Source organism: Thalassophryne amazonica, chromosome 3 (assembly GCF_902500255.1).
Source record: "Thalassophryne amazonica chromosome 3, fThaAma1.1, whole genome shotgun sequence".
Taxonomy (NCBI): Eukaryota; Metazoa; Chordata; class Actinopteri; order Batrachoidiformes; family Batrachoididae; genus Thalassophryne; species Thalassophryne amazonica.
In genome coordinates this window covers 119,381,406-119,394,224 of record NC_047105.1, presented here as the reverse complement: position 1 = coordinate 119,394,224, position 12,819 = coordinate 119,381,406, and the positions used below count along the sequence as shown (strand labels likewise).

The window sequence follows — 12,819 nt, the reverse complement described above, 5'->3', positions numbered from 1 at the left end:
CAGGTAAAATACATAAAGGTAATGTTAAAAAAAACAAAAAAACCTTGTCAAACTAAAGCCTGTTTAAAAAGTAAATTTTCATTTGCTCTTAAATTACATCAACAGCAATTAGACGGCAAGGGAAAGCTGCAGAGCGTTCCACAGCCTCAGTGCTACTGCTTCAAAGAAGTGATCACCTCATGTCTTGAAATGTGGTTTTGGGATCCAAGTGGGCCAGGGTGCAAAAAGTCCACCAAAATAAGATTTCAAGCTGCAAAAAAAAATTTTCTACCTAGTTGTTTCAGTGTCACTGAGGCTGTTTCCTGACAAGTCACTCAAGTCAACTTGACTGACAGGTTGATGTCACTGTTTCTCAGCAGCAGATGAAATCATCCTAATTCCCCCATGTTTACGACTCCAGTTTCAAGGGCATATGGCACCAAAATTAAGCACAATACCTCAATATTTCCATAACTCTATTTGATTAGTCGTTCATTTACCAGAGATGTGCAGTTTAAACCTGAGGTTTCATTATAGACTCCTTCAGTGCATCACTATCTGTGGCGATCCCATTACAAAAACAGAAACATTTTGGACTTTCACTTAACTCCATATCTGGCTCTGTGCTAAGAGACACGCCCACTGAACTGGTAGAGGGGGTGTGGCAAGCAGCAGCTCCTTTCATTAAAAAAAAAAAAAAAGTTCATTTGAGAACTGGCTCCTCAAAAATGTGCATGACGACTTATGTGTATTACACACTACTATCTTAATAAATGCAATGTTACAAAATGTGATCAGAAAAAAATGATTTTGCCTCGTTTAAGCCTGTGGATAGAGTATTTAGCAACTCAAGTCCTGCTGAAACATTGCCTTAAAATGTCTGAAGTCTAAGTGCATTAAGCTGAGATTTATCTTCACAAAGATGGAATCTGGAGGTGGTGTTTGTGAAACCATCAGCCCTGATCCTGGAGATCACCAGCCCCGCAGGTTCTCCGTGTGAACTTGCTGCAACCACAGCTGTTTGGTCACATCTGCCAGTTCCTGGTTCTTGCTTGGCTGAGCACTCCTGAGTTGGCTGGCAGGCAGCAGAAGAGTGTAAAGGACAGATGATCTCCAAGAGCAGGATTGGTGACCTCTGCTGTAAAGAAAATTATTTTTATGAGTGAACATCTCGACTGTTTAGGGAAAAGAGAATTTAGTTATTAATTCTACAGTGTGTTTAAATTTCATGCCAAGAAAATTAAAGTGCAATTTATTTTCAATCAACTATTTTGTGTGATTTTTAATTTGTCAGTAATTTAACAACTTCAGTGTTGGTTCCATCATGGGCTAAAACAGATTCATTGCAGTCAGCTCTTCACGTCCTGCGTTGAAGATGTGCTCATCAGTAGAAAAGAACTGATGTAAGGCAGAAGCTGCCAGTTGTCTGTGGCGATGTGGAAGTGCACAGCTTCCTCCTCAGACCTGATCTTCAGCAGAACATGAGAATTTGGCGGAAGGAAGAGAAGCACTTTATATCTCCCTCAGTCGTGTCTGATAGGAGGTAGGGAGTAAAGTGTTTCTCCACAGGACGCTTGGAGATGCATTCTCAGCTGCCAACAGAAACAGACTGTAGTGCAATCAGAGGGATCTTCTCTCTCACCGCTGGAGCAGATTTCTTCCCATAATTCCTCAAACAAGCTCAATTTGTCCCGCTGTCCCCAGGCGGGTGGGGCAGGCAGAGGCCATGAAGATTTGATGAAAAGCCACATGGACATCTGGGAGGTTGGTGTGCCAGGAGAGGCCGTCTTGGCTGGTGAAGATGGCGCTGACGTGGAGGATGTTTGGGGAATGGTTGCTTGGTGTGAGTCTTAGCGTCACCATGGGTGGTGCGCTCTCCCTGAACAGACATGGCACAGTGATATCATTCAGTCCTTAAAGTGGCTGTTCTTGAGGCTGAAGTGCAGCGGATGCTGAAGACCTGATCAAAGCCGGGGTCATGAACCTTTGCATGTATGAGCTGGTAGTCTAGGTTTATTTCTGAGGCAAAGTCGGGATTCTCAACTGAGCTCTGTAAGCCTCCAAAGCTGTGCTCGCATTCGTTTCGCCTGCACTGATCGCCGTCTCATTTATCTTAGTGACCTGTGTCAGCTTCCCTTCTAGGTCGTCGTCCTTGTCTGGTTTTGGTTTGGAAATATGCCACTTCAACCAGCTAAAAACTGGCCGATCAGTCTGTTGGACAGTTAGAGCACTAGACAAGCCATCACTCTCTGCCACAATGGCCGACAGTGTGCGCTTTTTGACAAGTTGACCTTCCACTGCACCTTGTGCCAACACTTCAGCCAGCTTCTCTGGGGACAGAGTGGTGAGGAGCGTGTAATATAGGCGTAGAGTGATCTTGGATGTCTATGTCTCCGTAGTGGCAGGTGAGATGCTGCAGGATGTCAGCCAGGGGGATGAAGATTGAGTCCAGACTGGGGTGTATGAGAAGTTTCCGGCAAACCCCCAGCATGCCGTTCCCTAGATGCCAGTCTCCGTTCACGCACAGTGAGGATGAAGATGGCGTGATGATGCCGGACAGAAACCTGAGGGTGGTGTGCTGGGGGATTTCCACTTCTGTCGCAACTCGACCCAACACCTTCAGGTGCCAGTTGAGGTCTTGCAAAGTGACATGGGTAAGTGGAGCCTCAGTGATGGTTCTCTGCAAACCTTTGAGGAGATCCACAGCCCAGCTGGACTCACAGATCTTGTCCTGGACCTGGTCTGACAGGTTGATGAGGTGCGGGGCCAGCAGGGGTTGTCCGAGGTAGAGCCGACACAGCTTCTGGGTCAGGCTGTGGCAGTAGCTCCCCATGTGGCCAAAGTGCAAAAGAAAGATGAAGACCGATCTAAAGAAGGTGACTACCATTTCCCAGCTACCCCGTTTTTCCACGATGTGGAGCAGAGAGGTGAGGTGCTCGTAGAGGTAAACCAGCCCCCTGCCCTCCTCCTCCCCCTCCTCCAGGGAGACCAGTGACAACAGGTTGAATCGGGCTAGCATGGTGGCGTGGTCACTGAAGACAGTGGGCGCAAGGACTGCCGCTAGCTGAGGAGTCAGGAGTACAGGGAGGGTCTCATCACCATCGCTAAAGTCGATTGGCCGGTTCTCAGGAAAGTGCAAGATACAATGCATGTAGAACAGCTTCTCGGGTGAACTGAGCAGAGCATGCTGGGAAAGCATGACCAGCCGTTTGAGGATGAATGCTTCTTCTTCAGCACTGAACAAACTGTCTGTGAATGCCGACTTCATCATCAGAATTACGTGAAAGAGACAAACCTGAAAGGAAACAAAAATATTCTACAATTCAGACATTCTGCATTATGGTATGCACAGGTTTGCTTCTAAAGCCCCATTCACACCGGGCCGGTGTAGAGTTACATTGTGCTGCGGATCTAGTACGCAGGAATGGCTGTGTAAGTTGCACGCAGGGGGGAAGCCTGGCCCGCCTGTTCTTCCGTGGTTTTGAAGCTTCACTGCCAGCAAAGTCCAGCAGAGTCCAGCGGGATGAATAAAATCTAGCAATGCAGGTACGTATGTACTGATTAAAAAAATGTCATTTGCGTCATTCTTGGCACATTCTTGACATTCTTATTCTGTGACTTAAGGCATCTGAATAGGTTTCTTAATAGTGCGTGTTGGTGCGTGATATTCATGATTTTCCTGGAGCATGTTTTTGGCTATCAAAAAATCTTCCACGAATGTCACACCACCCTCATTTCGCCTCATGTTGTGGAGGTTGCAACTAAGTGTGTTGCTCCGTCTTGATTAGTGGTGATCCTTAATAGAGCGTGACAGCGTTTTTCTCTGACGTGCGCACAATTAAACCCTCCTGCATCGCATTCAATTTCATTGCTGCAGTATGCCGAAGAAAGACAGTGACGCCAAGTCGGCCAAATGTCTCATTCCAATGCTCATCAACGCGCTCCTGCAGGTGTTCCACCTGCTGCATGTGCCTGATTGTTTGGGAAAACGAGTGAGACGAGAGCTGCGTGAAGCCACACATCTGGCTCTCCCCGTCTCGTCTTCCTGTCTGCGCCACTCTATGGCACAGAACCCACTAAGTATGCAATCACAAAGTTCTTCTGCTGTGGATTTTTAGGAGCAAACTGGAGCGATCTGTATTGCTCAGCACTGATGGTAGGATGAATGTGTGTGTGTGTGTGTGGAGACAATTCGCCTTATTCACAACGTGACCGAACGTAACGATGCACTGTTATGCGCAACAATGCGGAACCTTATTCTTGACCGTGCATAATGGTTCTTGATAATTCTCCAGCAGCACGTGCCATTAATTGTAACGTGTAGTAACAGGTTGCAGCAGTTCCTGGGGACACCTGACACCTCTGCCCCTAATCATCACATTCGTGATCAGCAGCCAAGAATGTATACTTCGTGGCATTCATGACTTGCCATTGTATGTGTAAACGCAGCAATAAAAGGATTTTTTGCCAAACTGGCGTAGGGTTGTGTACAATTGTGGAGGCATGGTGTACAGTACTACGGTGTTGTGTAGGCTTGTGTAGAGCACTGCGTCCAGTGCTCTACGCTGAAAGTCCGTGAAAAAATAAATCGTTTAATTTTTTTTGCATCCATTTCACAGACCCCTTTGCTTCTCTCAATGTATTGCCAGGTAGGGCTGCATAAGCTCGGCGTAGTCGGTATGCCGCATTACGCAACTATGTTGGCCCGGTGGTGAAAGGGGTTAAAGGCACATTGTCATAAAACAACACTCCCAATCCATGGTTTGACTGTGCACCACATGGCTTGTACAACACACTGTGCACATCCATGGTTTCACCTGTAATGCACCACAGTCCAGTCACCACCAATTCAAAAATTTGCGTATAAGCTAGTTTATTAACTTCATCTATAAAAGGTCAGCTACAGTCCCGGTCAGAATTATGAGAATTCCTATATTTTAAGTACAGAAATAAAAAACCTCAAATATAAATGAACCTATTTTGTAGATTCATTTTTTTTCTCCATTTCCACACCTATTAAACAATAACGTGTTCAGATGGTAAAATTTAAAAATAAGGTGTAAAATCAACTCATGTGGCCTGAATTGTTTTACGTACTATATGATTATTTTAATAAAAAGCAAGAAACTCCCATGGATCACATATCTGGTTAAAGCTTGGAATGGGGAGCACTGCACAGCCATGTTTTAAAATTGCTTCCAGACAAAATATGTATTGACTTAAAGTGTAGGTGGCACATAATGCCATGTTTTCATGAATATTTAAGACTAAAATTAAACAACAGTTTGAATTTTTTTCCTTTCCTGGTGCACAGTTCTAGAAGAGAGAAATATTCAGATTTTGAACTGTGCGCCACTAAAAACCAGGAATTTCCCGGCGAGTGCTGACATTGGAGAAGAAGGAGGACGTAGCGTCAGCTCTGGAACCATTATTTTAGTAGTCCTATTAATTTATGGATTTTTACAGGCTAGTGACAGCCCCGTTTCCACCAAGTGGTTCAGGTCGGAGCTGCACCGTGTTTTTCCGGTGTCAGAATGGTTAATTCTCACCGGCAGAATGGCACGTGGAACACTTATATTGACGATCGCATATGCACAGCTTCTCCACTCAACACGGACCACAAAACTGAGTATTTTCAGATTATTTATCTGAAATAATCTGGATCATGGGATAACGTCGTCGCGTGCAGACTGAGACATTATGAGTACATGAGACTCTGCGACTCTTTTAACTTGTAGTGCAAAGCGGATTGTTAACAACAGAGAATCAATCAGCCGCAATAACGGATGGCTCCAAGTGCTGACACCAAAGTGCCTTGTAACAAATGGACTTTTCTTCAGCCAAGACAGAAGGAATTAAAATTATTTTCAGATGTCGTTTTGTAAAGGTGGATAAGTTTAAAGATGATCTCACTGAAATGGACAGGTAAGACTATTATGTACTTCTTGTGTGAATGGTCTTAATATTTAATAATGTGTTACGCTACTAACGTATGGTATACCAACTCTACGCAAGAAGGAAACATTTATTTAAAAAATAGCTGATATTGTCAGTCCCCTCTTGACATTTTTCAGATTTGAAATTGTTTCTAAGGGAAAAAAAAAAATTCACACTTCCTCATCACTTTTTCTGATGTCACAGACAGTAAAGCTATTTTTTAATCAGGTAATTATGACCCAGAGCTGGCAAAAAAAGTTTAGCACCTCCACCCATGCCGAAATCACCCGCATTATTTATTTTTTTTATAATCACCATTCTGTTCTGAATTCTGCCAATATTGTCACTGTTGTCAGACTGAAGGTTTTCCTCCAAAGTTTACTGTCATCTAAATAGGCTCAAAACCAACAACAACAACAATAAAAAACAGCTCAACCCGCCATGTTTACAATTGATTTGGGCTTGAATCAGCAGGTGGCGTTCTGGTGCTGACGTAGTAACAATACGGCTGAAGGCTGAACGGGGCTGAAATAGAGCGCAGGCTTCAGACGGCTGTAGTTTATCCTTCACCTGCATACTTATCGACTTTTATTCTTCAGAATATTTTTAAAATATCAACATTTTGTCATTTTTAGTGATTATTTGTGCACATTTTTTTTGGTGTCACCTACACTTTACACTATGTTTTAAAGATATTTGCTAAAGTTACCTAAACCTGTAATGGCACCACCAGCCTTTCTGGTTTCACATGGTTTTATTGGATTAAGATCATTAACGGATTAGGAGAAATCTAACAGGTTTCTCATGCATGTACAATGTTAATACAGGTCATTTTTCTTATTTTATGTCTGCTCGTCAAAAAGTGTCTTTTCATTTGTCAAAATCATCTTGTCTGGTCACATGGCACTAGTAGATATGTGCGCATCAGCTCTGATCATCATCCGAGCTACTGCTAAAAAAATAATCCACTTGCACTAAAGGTTGTCTCTGATTTAGATATCTGGGTATTTCCATGCTGAATAGGAAATTAGGCCAGATGGGTTTTTTTTGTTGTTTTTTTTGTTTGTTTTTTACCAGTGTTTCCTTTGCATTTCAGTTTTCTAGATATAATGTAACTTTCATAAATAATTTCATGGGGAAAAAAAAAAGCACTTTGTTGTAACATGAGATACTGTAATTAGAAGAAATTAAAGACTAATTAATTTTTGTTCATGTCATTTCACACCTTGTGTCAACTGGCGCATGCAAGAAGGGTGTCTAAAAATGTATATGTGAGGGAGGTACAGCAGATAAGAGAATATTTAAAGCGGAATCCTTCAAATGGTGATACAAGCATTAAATTCGGCACAAATACTCAGACATTCCTCTTTTGAAAAGAAAAAAAAAATGATTGGCCACTTGATGTTTCAATTGGCGTTCAGATAGGGTCAATTGAAAACTATACCACATTATTTGCCTGATCCTAAAGATTCCAAAGGTATAGTTTGGACTATCTGTGACTGAATTCCATGGGGTTATGGATAAAAACAGCAAGAATGGTGACAAATGTCAGTTTCAGTTGTACAGGAGTCAAAAGCTGAAGTTGCTCCAACGTTGGTAAAGAGTGATGCAAAAATAGTTTGGACCATGTATCATGCTTAGTTATCATGTTATGGGGTAACATATGTCACGTCATAGAATCCAATGGACGTCGACATTGTTTTACCTTTACTTTGGAGACCAAACATTCAACACAGTCAAAAACTATTCCATTATTAATCCTATTAGCTCAACCAATAATTTGCATCACTTTTGTCCGCTATACAAACTGAAATTGACCTTGTGATCATTCTTGCAGTTTTACCCCATATCTCCATAACATTCAGTCATAGATAGTCCAAACTATACCTTTTTGGAATCTTTAGGATCAGACAAATAATGTAATGTAGTTGTCAATTTGATTGGAGCATTTTTAAAATTTTGACCCCTATGTAATTCTTCAACTGACCCCTTCCGGGCTTCCTATTGAAAATTCAAGTGGCCAGTTAGTTTTTTTCAAAACATTAATGTCTGAGGTGTATTTTTTGCCAAATTTGGTGCTTGTATCACCATTTGGAGGATTGTTCAGTTATCTGCTGCACTAAGTGAGCTGCTTGTTTGAAATGACCAAATCATTAATGTGCAAACCATTCAGAGTTTCAGCTGAGGGGAAACCGTGGAAGAGCTCTCACACTCTTTAACATGTTTCTGTATTTACATATCACAGCACGTTGCTCTTAAAAAGATTACCACCTGATAAAACCATGTGTCCATACAGCATTTTTGGTTCCCCTACCTGTTGGAAAGCACTGAGGTGGACATGGGGCCTACGTCTGATGAAACAAGTACTACAAAGAGCACTCTAGTATCACAACACTTACTTGAAACCAATCAAATTATAACTGTTCACGCAAACAAAATATACTTTTTCGTGTTGACAACAACGCAACCTCCGTGGTGCCGAGCAGACGCAGGAGCTGAGTTCGGAATATGGCTGGAGGAACTGCAGGCACCATGACAACCACCTCGATCAGTCTGTGTAAGAGTGCAGCCTGGCACAGAGGTGTGAGGAGGTACGACTCCTCCAAGAGGGAGGACAGAACAGATCGCAGCTCCTTACAGTCTGCCCAGTATTTAGGACTGGCACTGTGCCCATGGGGCTAACGACGATGGATGAGAGCAGAGCAGAGTCCTTGTTGTTCATCAGGCCCAGGTCGTGCTCGCTTCCCAGCAAACAATGAATTTCCCCCCAGAAGAGCTTTCAGATGCTCAGTACCAGCTCCGTTCTCCTGCGTGAGCAGATACACAGTATTCTTAACACCAGAGTTTGGAGTCCTGTGTAGGCCTGGTGGAGCCTGGAGATTTCTTGCTGTCTAAGTCCACTCAACAGCTCGAGGCGCTGGGCGAGGAGGCCGGGGCAGCAGGCTTCCAGCTCCCTGAGGCAATCGCAAGCTGTGGCCCGCACTGCGCGCAGAGCACCGTCACCGTGGAGATCACTGGTGTCTTGGACTATCTGCAGAAGCATCTCTAAAAAATCCTGAGCTGCACGGGAGAAGTTGTTCACACAGGAAGTGCAGATGAGCACAGTGGTGAGAGCCAGCTGGAGGTGACATCGAAACTGTGTGGCCTTGGGAGGACACTGGGCAAAGACAGACATGAGCTCCAGGGCCGTCTCCTCAGCCACAGAGTCAGAGGGACACAGCAGTGCTGGATTCACACAGTGGGGACAGCAGCAGAACCTGAGAAAGATGAAGGCAATGACCACAGGGCAGACCACAAAAACACCAAAACCACTTCTCTTTCAGTTCACATGAGCTAAAGGTAAAGACAGTAAAAGTAACTGACATTCTGCACTTGGAGCTCAGAACTATTTGTGTCAACTCCAATGTGGGCAGCTGTTCAAACAGCACCAAACCAAACAAGAGTCATCAGGAGATGATGTATCCTCCCGTGTTGCAGACCGAACAGTCCCCACAAAACTTGGTCTGCCCTGTCTTCACTGCACATGCGTCATTAGCCGCGGTTCACAATTTATCACCTCATTTCTGCTTCAAACTACACTCCAGTCATCATCTGTCTCAGCGACAGATTATCTGAAGCATTTTGTATAATAATTGTTTCCACATAAATTCAGCATTATTTCATCATAAAAGACAGAGGAAGTGATCAGAGCTCCACTGATACATGAGATCCTAGCTGATGCGTTCACTGGGTGCCGGTGTTCTGTCGAGATGAGGTGCGTCGTCGACCTTTTTGTGCGTGGCACCTCATCTCGACAGATAAGACTGTCGAGTGGAGGTGCTTCATCAAGATGAGGTTCCTCGCGTAACTGCATGTGTGCACTGAAGAAATTACTTGACGAAGTTCGCTTATTTTGATGGACAAGTAAATGTCGAAATTGCTCATCCGAACGTAGTAATGTATAAAATCTACAACCCCTGGCAATAATGATGGAATCACCGGCCTCGGAGGATGTTCATTCAGTTGTTTAATTTTGTAGAAAAAAGCAGAACACAGACATGACACAAAACTAAAGTCATTTCAAATGGCAACTTTCTGGCTTTAAGAAACACGATAAAAATCAGAAAAAAAAATTGTGGCAGTCAGTAACGGTTACTTTTTTAGACCAAGCAGAGGGGAAAAAAATCACAGTGATCACACCTTGGAGAGCTGTTGCACCAAGTGGACTGACATGAATCATGGCTCCAACACGAGAGATGTCAATTGAAACAAAGGAGAGGATTATCAAACTCTTAAAAGAGGGTAAATCATCACGCAATGTTGCAAAGATGTTGGTTGTTCACAGTCAGCTGTGTCTAAACTCTGGACCAAATACAAACAACATGGGAAGGTTGTTAAAGGCAAACATACTGGTAGACCAAAGAAGACATCATTGGGCTGCATGTCAGGTAAAGGCACTGGGGAGATGGCTGTCATTACATCATCAATAAATGCACAAGTTTACGTTGATATTTTGGACACTTTTCTTATCCCATTAATTGAAAGGATGTTTGGGGATGATGAAATCATTTTTCAAGATAATGCATCTTGCCATAGAGCAAAAACTGTGAAAACATTCCTTGCAAAAAGACACATAGGGTCAATGTCATGGTCTGCAAATAGTCCAGATCTCAATCCAACTGAAAATCTTTGGTGGAAGTTGAAGAAAATGGTCCATGACAAGGCTCCAACCTGCAAAGCTGATCTGGCAACAGCAATCAGAGAAAGTTGGAGCCAGATTGATGAAGAATACTGTTTGTCACTCATTAAGTCTATGCCTCAGAGACTGCAAGCTGTTATAAAAGCCAGAGGTGGGGCAACAAAATACTAGTGATGTGTTGGAACGTTCTTTTGTTTTCATGATTCCATAATTTTTTCCTCAGAACTGAGTGATTCTATATTTTTTCCCTCTGCTTGGTCTAAAAAAGTAACCGTTACTGACTGCCACAATTTTTTTTCCTGATTTCTTATAGTGTTTCTTAAAGCCAGAAAGTTGCCATTTGAAATGACTTTAGTTTGTGTCATGTCTGTGATCTGCTTTTTTTCTACTAAATTAAACAACTGAATGAACATCCTCCGAGGCCGGTGATTCCATACTTTTTGCCAGGGGTTGTACTCACTATAAAACGATAAGTATTTTTAACCTGGAGTTATCTTATTTCGACAGGCAAAATATACATATACATACATTTATGCTCCTAACGTAAAATACAGAAAATGTTTTCTTAGTTGGCTATAAATACACTGAATACAATTAATAAAAAAAAAACTTTGGAAAAAAAAAAAATGGGCATGCGCAGTTGCACGTCGAGCGAGTTACATCATCTCCCGATGTGCAGTTGCGCGAGGCACCTCATCTTGACGTTCACCTCATCTCGACAGGACACCGGTCATTTCAAAGCGTCACCGAGTATTGTCTCATTTCTGCTTAAAACTGACTTTAGAATGATTTAAGAGGTTTACCTTGTCATCTGATAGTTAATCACATTAATCCATCTATATTTTGATCATTGTAATGATTTTTTGTACCTGACACTGTTGCTGGCTCTGATTATATATATTTTTATTATTCTCAACACAAAAAATAGTAATACACGTGTGAATGAGGAGTCTATTGGTCCAATGCCCTGATAGAGACCTTACCGGCAAGCTTCTACCAAGGCCCTAATTGGTCCGGGCGCCGGCAACTGGGGGTCCTATCCCAGTCTCACAATCAGTTTTAAATAAAACTCCACTTCACACCACAACCACCCCAAATCTAACGCTCTACAGACAGTTCTGTCAGAACACTTATTATAAATCCCAGTGATTTCCTGACTGAAAAGAACCAACCCACACTTCCTTTCCCCAAAACACTTTCCACTTGATTAAATAACTGCTGCTGCACCAACAGATGCCTCACATTCACCCATTCACACACCAGTGTCAGGGTGCTGCTAATCCTCTAGCAATTAGAGGACTAAGGACATTGCCTAAGGGCTCTTAGTGATTTGCTGGTCTCGCTGTGGTTTGAACTGAGGATCCTCTGGTCTGAAGCCCAACGCATAACCACAAGACCATCATCTCCCCAATCTGACAATCTGAACGAAAGTCAATTCAAGTCTTCCCATGTAAAGTACCAAGGTACTTGCCAAGTTTAATCAAAATTTCTTCACCACAGTGGTCCGGTACAGGGTCCGTAAAACATCAGACGCCGCCCAATCCATCTATCGATCTTACACTCCAATTTACCCCCCATTTGTGAACAAGACCCTGAGATATTTAAATTCCTCCACTTTGGGCAATAACGACTGTGGTGTCTGAAGAGACCAGCAGGGGGCACTCGCCTCAAGGGGATAAAAGAGGCTGGTTCTGAGTTTTTCACCCTGATGGTGTTGGTGGCCTGATGAGTGAGCAGCAGGTGTACAGTGTGGTTGTACTTATTGTACACATTGTATTAAAGTTGTCATTCTTTCCAAAGACTCATTCTTTTTCTCCTGGAGACTCTCACACATGTTCTGTTAAACACAACAGAACCTTTGGCGACAAAGGACGGGATCATTCAGGATGTCTGTCTTGTTCTGCTTGGGGTTTTTTGTCTCTGTTTCTCTTGTCTGTCACTTGGTGCTTGGTGGTGGGCGTGTCCCTCTGTCTTTCCACTCCCATGACCTGGAGCTTTCCCTCACACCTATTCCTCATCTTCTGCCCATCACCATCCTATATTTTAGGCTCACCTTGTTCACCTGTTCCCTGCCAGATTGTTGTGCTCCATGCTTTCACATCCAGCCTTGTTTCTAGTGTTTTTTCTTGTCCTGCTTGCCTCTCTGTGTTTTCATGACTACCTGCTTGTTTTTTGGACCACGTCTCTGCCTGATGAACTTGTTATTGATGGTTTTTCGGGCTGAG

The 12,819-nt window shown here is 43.1% G+C and overlaps 1 pseudogene; it reads right to left on the bottom strand.

Moving 5' to 3' along the window:
* Positions 1-1,328: 1,328 nt before the first annotated feature.
* LOC117507822 lies at positions 1,329-12,612 on the bottom strand (annotated as a pseudogene).
* Between the last annotated feature and the right edge of the window lie 207 nt (positions 12,613-12,819).